The sequence below is a fragment of the Dromiciops gliroides genome, chromosome 5 (assembly GCF_019393635.1).
Source record: "Dromiciops gliroides isolate mDroGli1 chromosome 5, mDroGli1.pri, whole genome shotgun sequence".
In the NCBI taxonomy this organism is placed as follows: Eukaryota; Metazoa; Chordata; class Mammalia; order Microbiotheria; family Microbiotheriidae; genus Dromiciops; species Dromiciops gliroides.
The window spans coordinates 275,407,129-275,427,999 of record NC_057865.1 but is presented as its reverse complement, the minus strand read 5'-3'; the positions used below and the strand labels follow the sequence as shown (position 1 = coordinate 275,427,999).

The 20,871-nt window shown below is 40.6% G+C and overlaps 1 long non-coding RNA gene across 1 annotated transcript in view; it reads left to right on the top strand.

Annotated features, from left to right (window-relative positions):
• Positions 1-1,688: 1,688 nt before the first annotated feature.
• Positions 1,689-20,871, top strand: part of LOC122727571 — a 145,565-nt gene continuing 126,382 nt past the window's right edge. Inside the window, exons 1-2 of the long non-coding RNA XR_006353152.1 lie at positions 1,689-2,666; positions 14,588-14,729. This is a non-coding gene — a long non-coding RNA (uncharacterized LOC122727571). The remainder of the gene's footprint in view (positions 2,667-14,587; positions 14,730-20,871) is intronic.

The following is a 20,871-nucleotide window of genomic DNA, read 5'->3' as shown; positions in this document are numbered from 1 at the left end:
TAAGAAACTTAACGGTTTTCCCCCGGAGCAGAACTGTTGAGCTCCCATCATGTGGCTACCATATGTTGGGTGTATTCAGGCCTGCCTCATATTTCAATGCCTTTTTCCGTTTTTGACCTTGTCAAGAAATATAATGGTCTAGTATCTGAGTCCAGTTAGACATATCCCTCTGAATGCAGTGAAAGTAAGTCAATATACCATTCTTCTGAGGTCCTTCTATATTCAGGGTACTACAGGGAGACAAAAGAAGCCATTGTAAGATGATGCTTCTACTGTCAAAGTTATAAACTGCTTGGAAAAGCAAGTAAACAGAGGGAAAATTAATACCAATTTAAATAACCAGTTAATGAGGTGTCACAAGACAGTGGGTGGCTAATTATAAAATTAATTTGTTGTACTTTGATGAGTTTAGAGGATAGAGGGAGCTTCATTTTGGATTTGTCAAGATAGGGGAGAGAGAAGAGGTAGACTTTATGCTGGATTGGATTTCATGCACTTCACTTAACTGGAGGATGGTGGTCACCTTGACAGTTAATAGGAAGATTCAGAAAATGGGAGAGATAAGCTGTATTTTGGACACAGTGAGTTTAAGAGGCATGTGTTAAGCCATGCTGATATTAATTACATTAATATATGTGGAACAATACAAAGGACTTGCCTTCTCCAGGTACAATGGTGGTAGAAACCTTGGAAGTACCAACTTTCCTGTGATGTGTAAAATTTAATGTGGTCGCCTTATTTCTGTCACAAGTTTGGGGAAAATTAGCTTGGGGGTTTCTAATATATTTGCTACTTTTAAATCAGAAGCTTTCGCACCAGTTTTGGGCATTAAGCATTTATTAAAGCATACCAAGTATTAGTAAAATGAGAACACCTGGGTCAGAAAGTTAAGAAAAGGCCTATCTAGCCTAGAGCTCCAGCCTGGCCTGCTTCTTCCTCCGAGTCCTCCACCACGAGCCTGTTCGAGAGCCAAACTCAGAGTCCAAGCTCTCTCTGCATCCGGGAGGAGAGGTGGTCCTTACACACTGCTTCAAGCTAATTGGCTAGCATCACCCAAATCCATTGGTTTACTGGACTTGAGGGTGGTATCATGTTGAGGTCAGAGTTCACACACTCTAAGAACACACCCTCTTGAGGGCCAGGCAGGTGTGGGTTTTTTGTTTTTTTTTTGGTGGGGCAGTGGGGGTTAAGTGACTTGCCCAGGGTCACACAGCTAGTAATTGTCAAGTGTCTGAGGCTGGATTTGAACTCAGGTCCTCCTGAATCCAGGGCTGGTGCTTCATCCACTGAACCACCTAGCTGCCCCTACAGGTGTGGTTTTAATTGAATTAACTTTAAGTGAGTTAATTAGCAAAGTCAGTCAATCCAATTTTAATCCAACCCCCTCAAAGGGGGGGGGGGCCCTCTGGATGATCCAAAACCCATTATTTTCTCACTCCCTCGTTTTACAGATAAGGAAATTGGGACACTGAAGTGTCATGTGACTTGGGTCAATACATTTAGAGCTGGGAAATGGCTTAGGCCATTTAATCAGATACTTTCCACCTTACTTTACAGACCAGGAAACTGAAGCCCAAAGTGGGAGAGTTAGATTTGAATCCAGGTCCTCTGACTCCATGTGCCAACAAACATTTTCCACTAGATCATGGTGATTTATTCAGCACCTGCTTTGATCAAGATAGTTTTAGGTCATTGAGGACCCAATTATTAAAAAAAATATATTCGGTTCCTGACCTCAAAGAGCATACATTCTACTTGGAGGGTAGAAACAACTGAGGAATTCCATGAGCAGACCCAGATAAGGGAAAGGGAACAAGCATTTATTAAGTGCTACTATATTGCACTTTGCAAATATTATCTCATTTTATCCTCATGACATCCCTAGAAGCTCAGTGAATATATTATCACCATGGGGAAACGAAAACAGATGAGATGAAGTGATTGCCAGGGTCACATACCTACTATGTATCTGAAATTAGATTTGGACTCTGGTTTGCCTAACTCCAGGCCCAGCACTCTATTCACTGTACCACCTACCTGACTCTAAGATACCTATAAAATCAGGGAGAGAGTCATGCCGACAAAGGTGATATTCAGGTGGACAATTTGAGACGGGAGAAAACAGCCAACTTCAGAGGTTGGGGTGGCGGCTGCGGTAGGGAAATTCTGGAAGGGCTGGAGACCATGTCCTGTATTTTGCAGACTAAGAGCTGGCAACCCTATACCATCATGACGATACATGTGGAAGCGTGATCTCCAACACCCCCCTGGGGACCTGAGAAGGGGACTGCATCAGCAACAGCCAGGGAACACAGAGGTCACCCACCTGTTACTCTTCTTCCTAAAAAGGAAGGGGCAGAAGAGCCCAGTTAGGTTTAGGATCTGGGGGTGAAACAAATCCTCCACCATTAGCCAGTGATAGGCTAAGTTGGAATATCTATCGCAGTCTCCAAGGACACAGGGCTATATTTAGAGGAAAAATAACACGAAAGCACTTGGGAGAATAAGGTCGTCTTACATTTGTGTTTGTTGGTATTCCTGAGCTCACACTTCTGTGCTGCTTTAGTGGTTACAAAAGGTTTTCTTTACTGGAATCCAGTGGGGATAGATAGGCAGGGCAGATATCATCAGCCTCAAATGACAGGATGCTCAGAGTTACCCAGCTGGTAAATATGTGTGTGTGTGTGTGTGTGTGTGTGTGTGTGTGTGTGTTTGGGGGGAGGAAGTCATAAGTTTATAGATTTTGAGTCAGAAGAACATAAGAGATCCAATTATTCCTTCATCCCTTTCTGCAAGCATAGTACAGTGGAAAGAGCATTGACTTCTGCCTCTGAGCTGCCCCTGTCTCTTCCCTTTCAAATGCCACATTTGGCACTTACTCCCCATGTGAGCTGGGATAAGTCACAACTTCTCTGGACCACATTCTCCTCTTTCTATGAGAGAGGACATCTAATCCAGCTCCTCAGGATCAAAGAGATGAGGTGACTGGCATTTTTGGGTTGGGGGGAAGCAGGGAGAGAGGACAGGTCATATGGGCAGTAAATAGCAGAGGAAGTTGAATTTGGGGTCAGTGATTCCAAGATCAGCACCACACAATCTCTTCTGTAGAACAGGATGGAGGCCCTGAGATATTGTGAGACTTACCCAGGATCACACAAGTATCTGAACCCTTGGTTCCCTGATTTTAAATTCAGGACTTTTTCATTATAGGCTTTTGAAAGGCCAAGTAGCAAGTATTATTGCCTCAATTATATAGAAGAGTGAAGCTCAGAGAGGTCACATCACATTAAAAATAAATTATGTTTTGGAAAGACTTACATGAACTGATACATAGTGAAATGAACAGAATCAGGAGAACATTGTACACAGTAACAGCAACATTGTATTCTCAGAAATACGATGATCCAAGACAATCCCAAAGGACTATTGATGAAGCATACTATCCACCTCCAAAAAAAAGAACTGATATTGATGGAACACAGACTGCATGCTATTTTTCACTTTCTTTCTTTGATACTTTTTTTTTGGTCAAGTATTCTTATACAGAATGACTAATATGGAAATGTTTTACATGATTGCATATGTATAACCTATATTAGATTGCTTACTGTCTCAGGGTGGGGTGAGGACAAAGAGGGATACAATTTGGAACTCTAAACTTTTTAAAAAATGTTAAAAACTTTTAGTATTTAATTTGGGGAAAATATTATTAAAAGAAAAAAATGATAGTAAACCTTAGGAAGGAATGTTTATTACTTGATGTCCTCTCCCCTCTCTCTTTTAATTCAATTAACTCAGGAAACATTTCTTGAGAGGCTCCTATATTTGAGAACCTCAAAGTTCAATTTGATTTTAGCTGACCGGGACATCAGAGGCCTTCTAATCTAACCCTTTTATTTTTTATTTTTATTTATTTATTTTGGAGGGTAATGAGGGTTAAGTGACTTGCCCAGGTTCACACAGCTAGTGTCGAGTGTCTGAGGTCGGATTTGAACTCAGGTCCTCCTGAATCCAGGGCCGGTGTTTTATCCACTGTACCACCTAGCTGCCCCCTAGTCTTTTTATTTTAAACAGATAAAGCTCACACCCAGGGATGATGTGCCCAAGATCACAGAGGTAATAAGTCACAGAAACAGGATTCAAAAGTAGGTCCTCTAACTCTGGAGCCAATGCCCTTTCTACTACACCCCTAAATCCATCAAGCTTTTGTTAGTTTTTGTTTGTTTGTTTGTTTTTGTTTTAGTGAGGCAATTGGGGTTAAGTGACTTGCCCAGGGTCACACAGCTAGTAAGTGTTAAGTGTCTGAGGCCAGATTTGAACTCAGGTACTCCTGATTCCAGGGCCAGTGCTCTATCCACTGCACCACCTAGCTGCCCCCATCAAGCATTTGTTAAGCACCAATTTTGGGGCAGATACTATGCTTGAAAATGAAGCAATAATTCAAGAGTTCAGGCTCCCTGCTTTGGAACAGGAACATGGCAATGATTAATGAGAAAGTTACTTTAAAAAAGAACTCAAAACAGCTTCATGATCAGGGTGTTGCTCACCAAGAAGTAGCTGGGACCGAGCCAGGAGACCACCCCGTGGAGCTCTGGGGAGCTGGGCTTGTCCTGGTGAGCTCAGAAAACATGGGCAGCCTGCCTTGGAAAAGCTCTGGAAATCAATTCCTAGGCCCACCCCAGGCAGGCACCTGATCCATGCTCAGCCTAGAACTACCTGGACTTTGGAATTAAAATTATTCCAACAACTTAGCAAGTTTTCCTTTGAATATTTTAAAGAAAGAAATAAATTAATTTACTTAAAAGTGTCTACCATGACACAGGATCATGGATTTAGAGCTGGCTAGTACCTCAGAAGTCATCTCTTCCATCCTTCTCATTTTATAGATGAATAAACTGAATAAATGAATGAATAAACTGAGGCCCAGAGACAGCAACTTGACAGAGGACTCAAGATTTACTGGTAGGAAGGAACTCTTCTAATTTAGATCCTAGCTTCTTAAACCGTGGGTCTTGACCCCATGTGAGTTCATGTAACTGAATGTGGGGGTCTTGAAAAATTTGTCAATAGTAAAAGGTTATATATACCTATATACCTGGGGTAACATAAAAATTTCTCAGGTGAAAAGGGGTCAGAAATGGAAAAAGTTTAAGAAGCCCTGATTTAAATCAGCAATTGGTCTGCTCTCCCATATAAGCAACTTTTCTGTAAGTTAGGATTTTAGAGACTTGCTGGGGACCCTGAGAGAGTAAATTATTTGCCCAGAGTTACATGAGTTAGAGACAGGATTCAAACCCAGGCCTTCACTTTCTCCTCTACATCATACTGCCTCCAAGATTATATCAGCCCTTGGACCACAATGGAATCAGCAACAGAGCTGGAAGAGAACTTTATGAGAACATGTAGTCCAATACTAATTTTTCTTCCTTTCCTTCTTTCCTTCCTTCCTTCCTTCCTTCCTTCCTTCCTTCCTTCCTTCCTTCCTTCCTTCCTTCCTTCCTTCCTTCCTTCCTTCCTTCCTTCCTTCCTTCCTTCTTTCTTTCTTTCTTTCTTTCTTTCTTTCTTTCACAATGACTAGTGCTAGAAATGTTCAGAGGAGGGAGAAATGAGAAATCAGAGGATCCAAGAAAGTGATCTCAGGGAATCACATGGACCCCAGAGGTCACTAACTCAAGCCCATTTCTTTTTTTTTGTTTGTTTTGGTTTGGTTTGGGTTTTTTTTTGCAGAGCAATGGGGGTTAAGTGACTTGCCCAGGGTCACACAGCTAGTAAGTGTCAAGTGTCTGAGGCCAGATTTGAACTCAGGTACTCCTGAATCCAGGGCTGGTGCTTTATCCACTGCACCACATAGCTGCCCCTCAGTAAACATTTCTGAACAAACATCCCTTCTACCATATCCTAGACAAAAAGTTAATCCAGGCTGTGTTGGAATGCCTCTCATGAAGCGGAGCACATTTTACTTTTGGACAATTACAGGTAGGAAGTTTTTCTTGACATCAAGCCTAAATGTCCCTTTTTGTAACTAACACCCATTTCCTGTAGTCGTGCCCCCTGGGGCCAAGACAAAAACATCTAGTCCCTCTTCCACATGATAGTCCTTCAGATATTGTAAGGCTTCTCTTCTTTTAGCCTAAAAATTGCTGGTTCCTTTCCCTGATTCTCATGGCATGATCTAGAAGACTTTCATTATTCTGGTCACCATCCTCTAGATCAGGGATTCTTAAACTTTTTCCACTCATGAATTCTTTTAGCCTGAGAAATTTATATGCAAGGCTTGGTATATAGGTATATAAAATAGATATACATAACCTTTTACTGTTGCCAAGTTTTTCATGACTTCCACATTTAATTATGCAATCCCATATGGGAGCATCGCCCACAATTGAAGAAGCTTTGCTCTAGATTTGTTCCAGAAAATATGGCATCCAGAGCTGGATTCAGCACTACTTTTTTTTTTAACTTTTCCATTTTTTTTTCTATTTTAACAATTCTGCCATTAATAAACCAACTAAAATGATGATTTCCATATACACAAAAGAATAGAAAGAAATGATTGTATATGAAACAGTGAATCTGTTATGAAGAGCTTGCTTTTGTTTTTAAGTACATAACAAAGTCAACATGTTTCTTTCAAAATTAACCTTTTTTTGATTCTTTCTGGTCTTGCTTTTCTCCTGTGTATTAAAGAATGCTTCAGTGCCTTCCTTCCTTCCTTCCTTCCTTCCTTCCTTCCTTCCTTCCTTCCTTCCTTCCTTCCTTCCTTCCTTCCTTCCTTCCTTCCTTCCTTCCTTCCTTCCTTCCTTCCTTCCTTCCTTTTTTCCTTCCCTCCCTTCCTTCCTAAATCCTTCCTTTCCTTCCTTTTTCTGTTTGTTTCTTTCTGTTTGTTCCTTTGTTTCTTTCTTTGTCCTTTCTTTGTTTCTTTTTTCTTCCTTCCTTCCTTAGAAAAATAAAAGTTTTGAAACAAATATGCACAGTCAAGCAAAACAAATTCCCACACTGCATCTGAAAATGTTCAACTTATTCTGCATCCTGAGTCCTTTACCAGTTTGTCAGAAAGTGGGTAACATGCTTCATTCTTGGTCCCCTGAGACCCTGTCTAGCCATTGCTTTGATCAGAGTTCTTAAGTTTCTCAAAGTCGCTTTGAACACTTTACTCTAAATGTAATCCGACCAGGGCAGAGTGTGTATATGCAGCAAGATTCTTATTCATTTATGCTAGACACTGGGCCTCTCTTAATTCAGGTTACCATTGCATTAGCCTTTATCATACATTTTCATTCCCATACACTTCAGTGGAATGTTCTTAGAAGGTAGGAACTTCTTGTTGTTTGCCTTTGTATTCCCAGCACAGTGCCAAGCACATAGTAGACACTTAATAAAAGCTTGTTGGTTTGGCTAGGGTGATCAGATCTCAAACCTATATAGCCTAGAGACACTGATGTTACATGGGGCTGTAAGGGAGCATGTGGTCTCAACAGCCCTACTGTAGCTGAGAATCACAGTCACAGGTTGCTTAGATATCTTAGGCTTCGGTCCCAGCTAAAATCCCACTTTCTACAAGAAACCCCCCTTTAATTTTTAATTTTAATGCCTTCCTACTGAATATATCTGGTTTGTGTATAGTTGTTCGCAACTTGTCTCCCCATTAGACTGATCTCTCTGAGGGCGGGATCTGCCCAACCCTCCCTCCCTCCCTTCCTTCCTTCCTTCCTTCCTTCCTTCCTTCCTTCCTTCCTTCCTTCCTTCCTTCCTTCCTTCCTTGCTTCTATGTCTGTATCCCCAACAGGGCAATTTGGTGGTGCACTGGATAGAAACCTGGGCTTGAGGTGAGGAAGACTCCTCTTTCTGACTTCAAACCTAGCCTCAGATACTTACTGGCTTTATGACCCCGGGCAAGTCACTTCACCCTGTTTGCTTTGATTTCCTCCTCTGTAAAATTAGCTGGAGAAGGAAATGGCAAACCACTCCACTATCCTTGCCAAGAAAATCCCAAATGGGGTCACAGAGAATTGGATGCGACTGAACAACAAAAAAAGTGTTATATATCATTATTGTTGTTATTATTATTGATTACAAATTATAGAAGAAATGCAGATTTGCATCAATGCAGGGAGTTTCTGCACCAGGAGTCCCCTACCTGATGATATCACAGGCCTGAATAACAACAATAAAACTCCATAATGATGATGATGATGAATTAAGGATGTTGGACTAGATGACCGCTCAGTTCCCTTCTTACTCTAGATCTATGATCCCATGTCCTGTGATCCTATTTCTGGCATCTCCTCAGAGTAAAATTCCCGTCTTGTATCTTGGGATAGTATAAAATGACACCTCCAGCAATGCATTCTATTTATTTATACTCACACACTCACACAGAGAACTGGCATTGGCACATAGCATATGCTCACACTTTGCTTCCCAAAGGCTGCTTGCTGGGTGATTGGTACACTCTTGGTGGCAGGGAGAGCAGACGGCCCATGGGCACGCCTGTGACAGTTGTTTCCCTGCCCTCTCCCAACTTCCAGTGCCTGGTCTTTTAACATGCCCCAGTGGTTTATTTAGCTGAAGCTGAGTCCTTGCTGAGTAGCTTAAGAAGTTGCTTCTTATTTCTATGTCCTTAAAAACATAATAATCCATCTTCCACTCTAGCAAAGCAGCTTGTGCCACCACCACCCCGCCCATCCTCCCTCCTCCCCATCCTCCCTACCCCACGTGTCTTAATTGTTTTTCCCCGTTTTCATTGGTTTAAGATTTGAAAAATGCCAGCCATCCTTGCTCCCTCTTGTGGCCAAAGTGTGTATATAATGAACTCTAGGCAAACAAAGCCTCTAGTCGAGACCCGGGACTAACCCTGCTTAGAATGCTTGGAATTTGAGAGTAGATATTTGCACACCGGCCTGCCCCCAGTAGTGGGGCCCTCTAAGACTGAGTCATGCATTGCAGGCACCAGTATGGCCTTCTTGGCAAAAATGAACAATGGCACTGAGGGGTGTGAATTGTGCTTTAAAAAACCCCAATATTTTCTGTTATCAAACCAAAATTCAGCTCAAGTTGTAGAGTTAGTACTTTAAATGTCCATGAATTCAGCCTTCTCCCCGCCCCTCTCCTCCCCTTCTTTTCTTCTGTCCCAAACCAATCCCTCTGTGCCCACCCACCCTTCTCTAAACAAAAGAAAAACAGCCTTTGTGACAAATATACCGATCAAAGGAAAACAAATGTCGAAAATGTATGTCTCATTTTGTCTCCTGAGCTCAGCATCTCTGTCAAGCAGTGCAAACCCCTCCTCATTTTATAGATGAGGCCCCGAAGTTAGATAACTCTGTGTAGGCAAAGTTAGGATATGAGCTCAGGTCTTGCGAATCCAAGCTGAAAAATAAATAATTAAAAAAAAAATCCTCATCTGGTGTCCAACCCACAGAAACGAGCCTTTCTGAACTGAGTCTCTTGGGCTTAGTCCTAGGATAATTGGTTGTTGTCCTTTGTGCTGGAAGAGGCCCAAAATGACATCTTGATGTCGGGGTCAAGGTACAGTGTGTCCCACTGTAGCTGATCAGACCCATGCTAGCTCAGGAGGATCTACCACAGGTCAGGCAGGAATAGTGTGTATGAACTTTTAGAGGGGAGATGGCTCTAAATTTATGCATCAAGACAGTTCATTTCTGTGCCTATACTTAAAAGCTTTCTGGCTTGGTAGAAGCAGCCTGGAATTTGTATTCTGCTTTGAGAACCCGGGGCCAGCTCCAAGTCAAATGGAGGAATTTAGTGTGGTGGGAATGTAGAATCATCAGATTATTTTATTTATTTATTTTTTTAGTTAGGCAATTGGGGTTAAGTGACTTGCCCAGGGTCACACAGCTAGTAAGTTTTAAGTGTCTGAGGTTGGATTTGAACTCAGGTACTCCTGACTCCAGGGCCAGTGCTCTATCCACTGAGCCACCTAGCTGCCCCATCATCACATTCTTGAAGCTCGAAAATTGAATCGAATATTTAGTGAACTTGGAAATCAAGAGGCCAGATGCTTGGATTTTGCCCTTGAGTTGTTTTTCTGTTTTTTTCTGACTCTTCATGTCCCCATTTGGATTTTCTTGGCAAAGATACTGGAAGGCTTTGCTATTTCCTTCTTCAGCTGATTTTACAGATGAGGAAACCGAGGCAAGCAGGGTGAAATGACTTGCCTAGGACCACACAGCTAGTAAGTATCTGAGGCTGGATTTGAATTTAGGTCTTCTTGACTCCAGTCCCAGCATTCTATCTACTGTGTTACCTAGCTGCCCCATCTATTTGTCTGTGGGCAATTCTTTTTATTCTGGGTCCAAGGTTCTCTAACATGTAGCTTGGGGCACCATCTTGGCAACTCCATGCTTTCCCACTTTTTTTATATTAAATCATAAAAGTATTTTATTATTTTCCAGTTACATGTAAAGACAGTTTTCAACATTTGTTTTCATAGGATTTTTAGTTCCAAGCTTTTCTCCCTCCCTCCCTTCCCTCCTCCATCCCCAATACCGAAAACAATCTGATATAGGTTATATATGTACAATCACATTAAACATATATCTGCATTAGTCATGTTGTGAAAGAAAAATCAGAACTAAATGGAAAAAAACCTCAAAAAACAGAAACAAAAATAAAAGTAGAAACATCATAGTTCAATCTGCATTCAGAATCCACAGTTCGTTTTTTCTGGATGTGAAGAACATTTTCTATCATGAGTTCTTTGGAATTATCTTGGATCATTGTGTTGCTGAGAAGACATGCTTCCCCTCTTGCTGGCCACTACTCCTCCAATTGACTTTGTTACTGGTTTAGGTTCCTGTTGCAACTTCTTATAGCTTTAGTGGATCTCTTGAAATTGCTGGTCACCTGATCAGTCCTGTCTCAGGAAAGTCATACACCTATGATCAAGAAATAATAATCACAAAAGAAACAAAGGCAACATGTGCTCAGGTACACATGATAGTCAGGTGGGAGGGGAATAATCCTCTTCTATTGAGCAACTCATGGCTGTCCTCCTGATCTGAAAATTACCAATGATGACAGCAAAATTTTCAGCTCATCCTTTCCTAAATCTTTAGTACTTCCAGCTCCTCAACCAATTAGAAGACTCTTTATTACCATGCAGTACCAGCTGGTCAATGACTGATGGCTAAAAGGAGGCTCCCCAAGCCTGCCTATTTCAGACTGGAAACAGGCAGTGTCTGCTCTGCAGAATTCTTTAGACAGGGCAAGTCTGAGCCTACTCTAAGGACTTGATCCTCATTGACCAGTCCATTTGATGGAGGAAGCCAAAAGGGTTAACAGAGAAACTAGGATCTAAATTCTTATCAACAAGTAACTAGAGGGTTTGAGTCTTTATCAACAAATATTATATTATCAACAGAAGCTTAAAGAAACAGTAGCCAGGGTTTAAGAATCCTGGATGACAGGAAACAGAAACTGTACCTAGAAACCAGATCTTAAAATAAAGAGATATCCTAAACTGAGAGACTCTTGGGGTCTGACAGGTTTAAATATATTCTATGAACATGTGCGGAAAGACCAAATGTGTCCTTAAGTTCACCTTATGAAGTACCCACCTTGGGGGATGTCGCAGGAATTCCAAAATAGAATGTGAACCTCCCACAAGGAGGAAATTAAGATAATGAGGAAGTAGCCTACATTTTCCCACTATAAATATAACTATTTTCATCTCCCTATTCAAGACATTTTTCTCCTTGGTGTTCTCCCTGTGATCATCACACAGTCTTTTAATAAAACTGGAAACCAAGTCTTGTAATTCTTTGGGATGCCTCATGATCAGTTTGGTCAATTAAATCCATCCCTACATCATGTCCATTACAATCTTCTCCTTGTTAAAAATGTAGACTGATAGCATATGCAACATTCTGCAGCCAGCTCCACTCCTTTCCAAGGAAAAGAGAAGGTATATTTTCCCATCTCTTCTCTGAGTAGGCTGTACTTTAAACCACCATGTATACATGACAGGAAATTATGGAAGGGTGGAGAATGTTTATTTAAGTGGGTAAGTTATCAGCTCCAAGGAGCTATCATTGGCTTATTAATTATAACAGAGACCAATTAGGTGATAAGAGGGAGTGGTGGCATTTGGAAGTGAGTATTAGTTGATTTGAGACCTTGTCCCTAGTATGATTCAGTCTGCTTTTAAGGGATTGGATAGGGAGTAACCCAAGGAGGATCTGGCTCAGTCATTGTTGATTCCTGGTTCAGGAGCATGTCTTGGAATCTTCCTATAAGGTTTGGTCCATTTCGGGGCAAGCATAGAGCTCTCTGTTAAAAAACAAAAACAAAAACAAAACCAAAACCAAACCTTTTTTGGGGAAGCTGGGACACTTTTTTTTTTTTTTTTTGGCCATTTGTTTGGCCTGGCAGGGAACAGAAAGCAACCTTGCTGTCCTCAGCAGCAGGAAAAGCTGTTGTAATGTAGATAGCCCATAAGGAATGCGCTCATACTTATGTTCCCCAGTAGTGTTCTTGCTAAGGAAGCAGGCTCTCAGGAGGTCCGCACAAAGAAGGGCTGGCACTTTTTTAGGATTTCGGTGGGATTATATAAGTATGTTTTAAAAAATTTAGTAACTTTGAAAATTTCAAGGGAAATCACAGGAAGGCTGAACCCAAGGGAGGGTCATGGGAAACTTTCCAGGCTCCTGTAATCAGCACAATACCAGGATTTTAACCAAGGAAATCATAAGCAATGACTGGACTTTCAGATAGGAATAAAGATTATTTTTCTAAAAAAGGACCTGTTGACCTGGGTGCTTTCTATAACATCAAGTCCTACCTGCTACAACAGACCAGAGAAAACAGATTTTTGGGAAGTGTTCACAAACTAGTTGGATAAACAATTTTCACCATTTAAAAATGTCAATACTATTTCATTTAAAAAAAAAAGGAAGAATTGTATTTTGTTGAGCTTCATTTTCAGATTCATCAGAACCTAGGGGGGGAAAACACTAAAAAGAACCCAACCCAACCCAACCCATGGTTGATGGTCATTATCTGAGATGGAGTGACAGAGAAAATAGTATACAGAATAAACTAATACATTAAAAAAATAGCTAGTTTCAGTGATCCTAAATAAATGTCATGGGGGCAATTCTAGACATCCATGTTGGAACAAGAAAACAATTAAATACAGCTATTCAGTAGAGAAAGGATGCTTCTGCTCTCTAGTTTAGCCCCAGGAATGCAGAGCTTCTAGGGTGATATTGATACCTATACCACCATAGAGTAGAAAGAAACATAACATCAAAGTAATTTTTTCTTATTTTTATTGCTGTCTTTTGCTTTTACAGTTATATTTATTTCCAAATACATCTCTTTTCTCAGTGATCCCTACCTTGTAGTAAAGGCTTAAAAAAACAGGGGAGAGACATAATATGGAATTGAGTAAAAGAATAGTACAGTGGAATGAGGAAAGAAGATCATGTATGAAATGGTAAATCTCTATGTATGGCTTGGTTTTTTCAACTATAGAATAAATTCAACATATTCATTTCAAAGCTTTCCTTATTTCCATCTCCCTCAGATCTTCCATTAATAGCAATTTTAATTTTATATCCATAAATATATAAATATAGATGTGCACAATACACATCTATATTTGTATATATGTATATACATGCAGCTATATATACACATACATACACATATACACATATGCCTACATATAGACAGATAGTATGGATCTCATAAGCTACCCAGAACAATGCCCTCATTTTCATTCAGTCATTTTCCAATCTTGTCTGACACCTTGTGATCCCATTTGGGGTTTCCTTGGCAAAGATCCTGGAGTGATTTGACATTCCCTTCTCCACCTCATTTTATAGATGAGGAAACTGAGGGAAACAGTGAAATGACTTGCCCAGGATCACACAGCTAGTAAGTGTCTGAGGTTGGATTTGAACTCATGAAAAGGAGTCTCTCTGTCTCCTCTTCGGGGTATGGAAATCACAGGGAATTGACAGCAATGTCAAAGAGAAAAGAACATCAAGAGAGTATTTAGGGAAGCTAGGTGGTGCAGTGGATAAAAAGCACCAGCCTTGGATTCAGGAGGACCAGAGTTCAAATATGGCCTCAGACACTTGACACTTACTAGCTGCGTGACCCTGGGCAAATCACTTAACCCTCATGGCCCTAAAAAAAAAGTATTTAAAAATTAAAATCAAAAATAAAAAAATTATAATCAGGGCCATCATTTTATATCTTTCACTATTTTATAAGAAGCAAAGATAATTTGGAGTACTTCCTTTGCACTACATGATGTTCAAAAAGAGGGCATGAATCCCTAAAAAGAAAAAAAGTGTGTATGATCTGTATTTGACCCTCTAAGTCGTACAAGTGTTATTGAGAAAGGTGCACATGGCTTCTGAATCATGTGTTTTCCTGCATTACTGAATGGATTTAAGTTCATTTACTCACAGCTCACTTCACTTTCCTCTGCCTGGCAGTGGGTGGGAAGTAGGGTGCCTATGTAGGGGGGATGGATAGTAAAAGATTCAAGAGTAGGGGTGAATTTGGGTAGGATCCAAGAATTACCTTTAACCAATTCCATTTGGAATTTCAGCACTCCGTGCATAGGGTGAAGAGAAACGATTCTGCCATTTTAGAATCAGAGAATGTGAGGGGCAGAAAGGTCCCCTGAAATCACCCTGGGCCTCTTGGGCAAAGTGACCCAGAGGAGGAATCAATCACCGAATGACTAAAAGGTAAGCTCTTAGCCAGTAAGGATTGTTTCATCCTTTCTGCTTGCATCCCCATTGCCTGGCACACAGAGAAGATTAAGAAATGGTTCTCGATTAATTAACGATGGAAAAATGCAAATAACAAAACGCTATAAAGCTAATAAGCTTTTATTTTGCATCTATTAAAGGAAAGGGGCAGTGTGGAATAGTGCCTAACATGGAACCTTAGAGCCTGCAAGACCTCATTCAATAGCTGACTCTGACACCACCTACAGACTATGTGACCCTGGGAAAATCACTTAACCTTTCATTTCTCTCTGAGATTACTTGTCTAAGTTACAGAGATGGTGCTGACTTGCACTAGTAGAAAGAGTTTCCTTTTTTGGGTATTCTCTAAGCCCTTGACATCACAGGTCAAAACTGCTTAGATAGGGAAAAATGGAACACACAGTTATAGGTCTTAGAGAATTTATTCACTTATTTATTTATTTTTTAAAAAAGCTTTATTTTAGCCCACAATCATTTCCCAATATGTACCACCTCCAACAACTTGAACCATCCGTTGTTAGAAAGAAAAAAAATGAAACCATCTGGTATGGAGACCTCATTGAACAGCATATATATATATATATATATATATTTTTTTTTTTTTTTGCCGAGCAATGGGGGTTAAGTGACTTGCCCAGGATCACACAGCTAGTATGTGTCAAGTGTCTGAGGCCGGATTTGAACTCAGGTACTCCTGAATCCAGGGCCGGTGCTTTATCCACTGCGCCACCTAGCTGCCCCCTGAACAGCATATATTATAGTCAACATCTGTAGCCCCCTCACCTCTCTATAGAGAAGAAGGAGAGACAGCTCATCTTTTAAATGCCAGTATTGCATGGCTCATAGTCAAAGCTTAGTGAATGTTTACTGGCCAAGCCCTGTTACTTTTAATCCTGTTGATACACAGGAGAGTAAACTTTGAAAGATCATAGGATTCAGGGAAGGTTCTTTAAAGCTCATCTAGTCTAATTCCCTCATTTTTTAGAAGGCTAGAAGTCACAGAGCACACCCCCCCCCCCCAACCCCCGCATCCAAGAGCTCCTGGTACTTGTTAAAGGGATCAGGGGATAGATGATTCTAAAGTTGCTATCTGTACGGAGGCTAAAATTCTAGCTAGACTGTCTAAAAACCTAATGAGTGGTCACCATAAATTACAAGCTTTAGCAAGAGTTTAGACTTTTAAGTATTTATTAAGGAGCATAAGAATTTGGTGAGGAGAGAGAAAGAGGCCAAGATTCCTTCATCTATCTATCTCAGGGAGCCAGCATCTCAGCTCCACTCAAACCGAGGTCCTGGGCGAAAGAGAGAGCGCTCACCCCTTCCTCCTCCCAGAAGCCTCCTCTCCAACAGGAAACAGGGTTGTCCACACACACATAGCTCCAAGCTAATTGGCTGGTAGCTCTGATTGACAAGTCCCACAGGTGGTTCTATAGATGTAACTTCTGGACGCTAAAGTCACATGGTCTCTAAATTACATGCTTTCTCCTCATGGCAGAGCTTCCCTACAGTATCTCTCTAGGATGGAATGCCAAACCGATTCTCACATGATATAGTCAGTTTAATGCCTCACTAATACTTTGTGATGACACCAATTGGAACATCAACGAATAAAATGGGTAGTGGAATCCCCTCCTTTAATCCTATCAAGAAAGGAAGCAATTCATGAACAGAGAAATCAAATCAACCAGTCTTCAGGGGGCTTCTAAAAAGTTAATGTCCTGAAGACCTATAGGCAGCCAGGACTTGAAGCATTTGTGGCTTGGGACTCTTCTAAGAGGGAGGATGGAATTTCACTTACCTCTCCCCATACTCACATCTGTCCTGTAGCTGTGAAGGATAGTTAATGGACCAGAAAGAGTCAGTGTTTTCACTGGGGAGAAGAGACACACACAATCCTGACAGAGATGGATACAGAGAGATGCAGAGGGAGGTGGGGATCAGCCAGTAGGTCAATTAGCTAGTTGATAAACATTTATGAATTGCCTACCATGTGCCAGGCATTGTGCTAAGTGCTAGGGATCTAAAGAAAGATAAGATAGTCCCTGGTCTCAAGAAGGGCAGCTAGGTGGTATAGTGAGTGGCTAGAGCACTGAACCTGAGCTCAAATCCAGTGTTAGACACTTACTAGCTATATGACCCTGGGAAAGTCACTTCACCCTGTTTGCCTCAGTTTCCTCATCTGTGAAATTAGCCAGAGAAGAAAATGGCAAACCACTCCAGGATCTTTGCCAAGAAAACCCCAAAGGGGGTCATGAAGAGGCTGAAACAACTTAGCAACAATTCTCAAGGATCTCACAGTCTAATGCATGAGACAACAAACAAAAAGCTGTATACAAACAAGATAATTTGTTAATAATCAACAAAGGGAAGGTACTAGAATTAAAGGGGATTACATAAGGGGTCTTGTGGAAGGTGGGATTGTAGCTGGGAGCTGAAGAAAGCCAGGGAAACCAGGAGGCAGAGATAAGGAGCATTACAAGATGGGGGACAGGCAGTGAAAACATCTGGAATTGGGAGACAAGTATGTTGAGGAACTATGAGGAGGGGGGTATCACTAAAGTGTTGACTATGAGAGAGGAATAAAATATAGGAACACTTAAAAGAAGGGGCCAGGTTGTGAGGGGCTTTAAAAACCAAACAGGATTTTGCATTTGATCCTGGGGTAATAGGGAGCCACGAGAATTTATTTAATGGGGGTGTTACTTGTTTTTAGGACAAATCATTTTGATATCTGGGTCTAGGATGGACTGGAGTGGCAGAGACTTGAGGCAGGGAGACCAGTGGCAGACATGAGGAAATGAGGGTCTTCACCAGAGTAGTGGCAGTGTCAGAGGAGAGAAGGGTACGTTTAAAAGACATGTTGAATTTTTTTCTTTTACTCAAGTTTTCTTGTACAAAATGACTAATATGGTAATGTTTTACATAATTGTACATGTATAACCCATATCCGATTGCTTGCTGCCTCAAGGAGGGGAGAGGGGAGGGAGGGAAAGAAGGATAAAAATTGGAGCTCAAAACTATAGATAAAAATGTTTATTACTTTTTAAAGAGATGTTACAAAGCCTATTTTATAGCTGATAAAACAGACCCAGACAGTCTTACTGACAGTAATGTCAGTGAATTACCTCAGTTATTAAGTAATGGAAGCAAGATTCCAACTAAAATCTTAACTCCAAACCATTGTTCTCTACACCATACTACATCCTGTTTGAGTGCAGATACTAATGGGATATGATTGGATGGCCAGAATGGAGCCAGTTTAGGTCCAGTCCTTCCTTCGTATGGAGGAGAAGATTTCTTTCTTTCTTTTTTTCTTCAAATAGCATTTTATTTGATTTTTTCCCAATTACATGTAAAGATAGTTTTCAACATTCAGTTTTGTAAGAGTTTGAGTTCCAGTTTTTCTTCCTCCCTCTCCCGTCCTGAAGCCAGCAGGCAATCTTATGTAGGTTATACATTACAATCATGTTAAACATATTTCCACACTAGTCATGTTGTGAGAGAAGAATCAGAACAAAAGGCAAACACCACAAGAAAGAAGAAACAAAAAGAAAAGAAAACAACAACAAAAGTGAAAATAGTATACTTCCACAGTTCTTTCTTTGGATGTGGAGAGCATTTTCCATCATGAGTCTTTTGGAATTGTCTTGGATCATTGTATTGCTAAGTCTGTCACAGTTGATCATCACACAATGTTGCTGTTACTGGGTACAGTGTGAGAAGACTTCTACTGGCAATAGGGAGGTGTGGTAAGGGGAAAGGAATAAGCATTTATTAAGTGCCTACTTTGTACCGGGTATTGTACTAAGTGCCTTGCAAATGTTGTCTCATTTGATCCAATTTGATCCAATATTATCTCACTTAATTCCTGATTTGGGAACCAGTGACAGACTTTGAGGGGGAGTAACATGTGAAGAAGATTAAGCTAGCACTGGTCTTTGGGGAAAAATGGGATGAGGAAAGCTCACAGGACAAAAACATGCTTTGGAAAACAATCATTAAGGACCAGAACAGTTTTTATATTGGCTTCGGATTCAATACATTTTTTTGGTAAGTAAGGGAAAATCTAGCTTCCTATATCTCATTAATTTCCCAGTGGTAAGAGCACAGGAAACATGGTTAATAATAGATTGTTTCAACTGTTATTTCAGGAAGGCAGATGAACCCTGGATGCTTGCATGATTCATTGTTTTCTGAAATCAGAAGCTTTGCCATAAGCAAACCTTTGCAGAGCTATGTTGGAAGCTCTGCTCAGTCTCCTTTTTACAAGGGCAAGCTAAGCATCTTTGGGGAGCATTTGGTATTTTTCAAAGTCATTTTTGAATGCTTTGCATTTCAGAGTGCCACGGAAGATAATGCTGAGATGGAAAATGCTATGAGAGGCAACATATAGCAAAACACTCATAGCAGAGCTTTTTGTAGTAGAAGAGACTTGCTACTACAGAAAGCAAGTAAAGGAGGTGTCCACTGAGTAGGGAATACTTGAGCAAGTTGCATAGGAATAGAATGGAATATTATTATGCAGAGAGAAATGAGACATCTGAGGAATTCTGAGAAATATGGGAAAACTTGTGAATGGATGCAGAATGGAATTAGCAGATCCAGAAGAATAATATCAGAGAAAAGAGGCCTATTGAACCCAGAAAGTAGAAAGGCACTATAATCAACTGAGTGAGAGATGCTGGGTTAAGAAGCAGGTACTTATATTATGTTTTAAAGTTTGCCAAGTCTTTAAGGAATGACAATAATATAACACTTTAAGGTTTGTAGAATACTTTACTAATATTATCTCATTTGAACCTCACAACTATCCTGGGAAGTAGGTGCTGTTATTATTTCTATTTCACAGATGCCAAAACTGAAACTGGGAGAGGTTAAGTGACCTACCCCAGGTCACACAACTGGTAGGGACGATTAGGTGATATGGTAGATAGAGTCCAGGGCTTGGAGTTGGAATTAGGGATAGAATTAGGGTTTAGAGTTAGGAAGACCTGAGTTCAAATCTGACCTCAGGCACTAGCTGTGTGACCCTGGGTAAGTCATTTAACCTCTGTTTGCCTCAGTTTCCTTATCTGTAAAATGGGGATAATATTAGCATCCACTTCCCAGAGTTGTTGTGAGGTTAAAAGGAGATAATTGTACAGTGTTTAGCACAGTGCCTGGCACCTAGTAAGCACTAGATAAGTGTTAGCTATTATGAGTTTGTGGCTAGATGTGAACTGTATCTATGTACTGTACCACCTAGACAAATATTAACTCATGTGATCCTTGCAACAACCCTTTGGCTTAGGGGCTTAATTATATACCTGTAGTTTTTTTAAAAACAGATAATTAAGTGACTTGGAAAATAAGCTCCATCTGGTCTCAAAGTCATTTTCCTCCCATTTCAAAGTCACAGTCTTAACATCTTTGAGGGAAGGGAGAATTTTCCAAAGGAGCATAGATCCTCAAAGGGATTTTGGAGGGCATGGAGTTCAATCCTCTTATTTTACTGACAGGTAAACAGGGCTGAGAAGTTCAGTGAGCTGTCCAGAGTCACATGCCTGAGGCTGGATTTGAATTCAGGTCTTTCTGTTTTTGAATTCAGTACTCTATCCACTGCAGTAAATCCATCAATCATTTATTAAGAGCCTACCAAGTGTCAGGAACAGTGCTAAGACCTGTTCCTACAAAAAAGAGGAAAACTATAGTCCCTGCCCTTAAGGAGTTTACAATCTAGTAGATTGCACTGACCCATAGCTGTTACTTCCTACTTGTTTGACTTCAGGTAACTGGCTTTTCCTCTATTCAGCTTTCTGTAAGATAAAGGGTTTGGTTGGAATTGATAATGGTGAGTTCCCTTATAGTTGTAGATCAATGAAAACAAACTAAGTAATTATAATAACCAATCTTGATCATTACTGTTGTTTATTGTTGAGTCATTTCAGTCCTGTCCAACTCTTTAGGGACCCCATTTGGGGCTTTTGTTGGGCACTGGAATGGTTTGCCATTTTCTTCTCCAGCTTATTTTACAGATGAGGAAACTGAGGCAAACAGGGTAAAGTGACTTGCCCAGGGTCACACAGCTAGTAAGTCTCCTAAAAGCTGGATTTGAACTCAGGACTTCCTGACTCCAGGC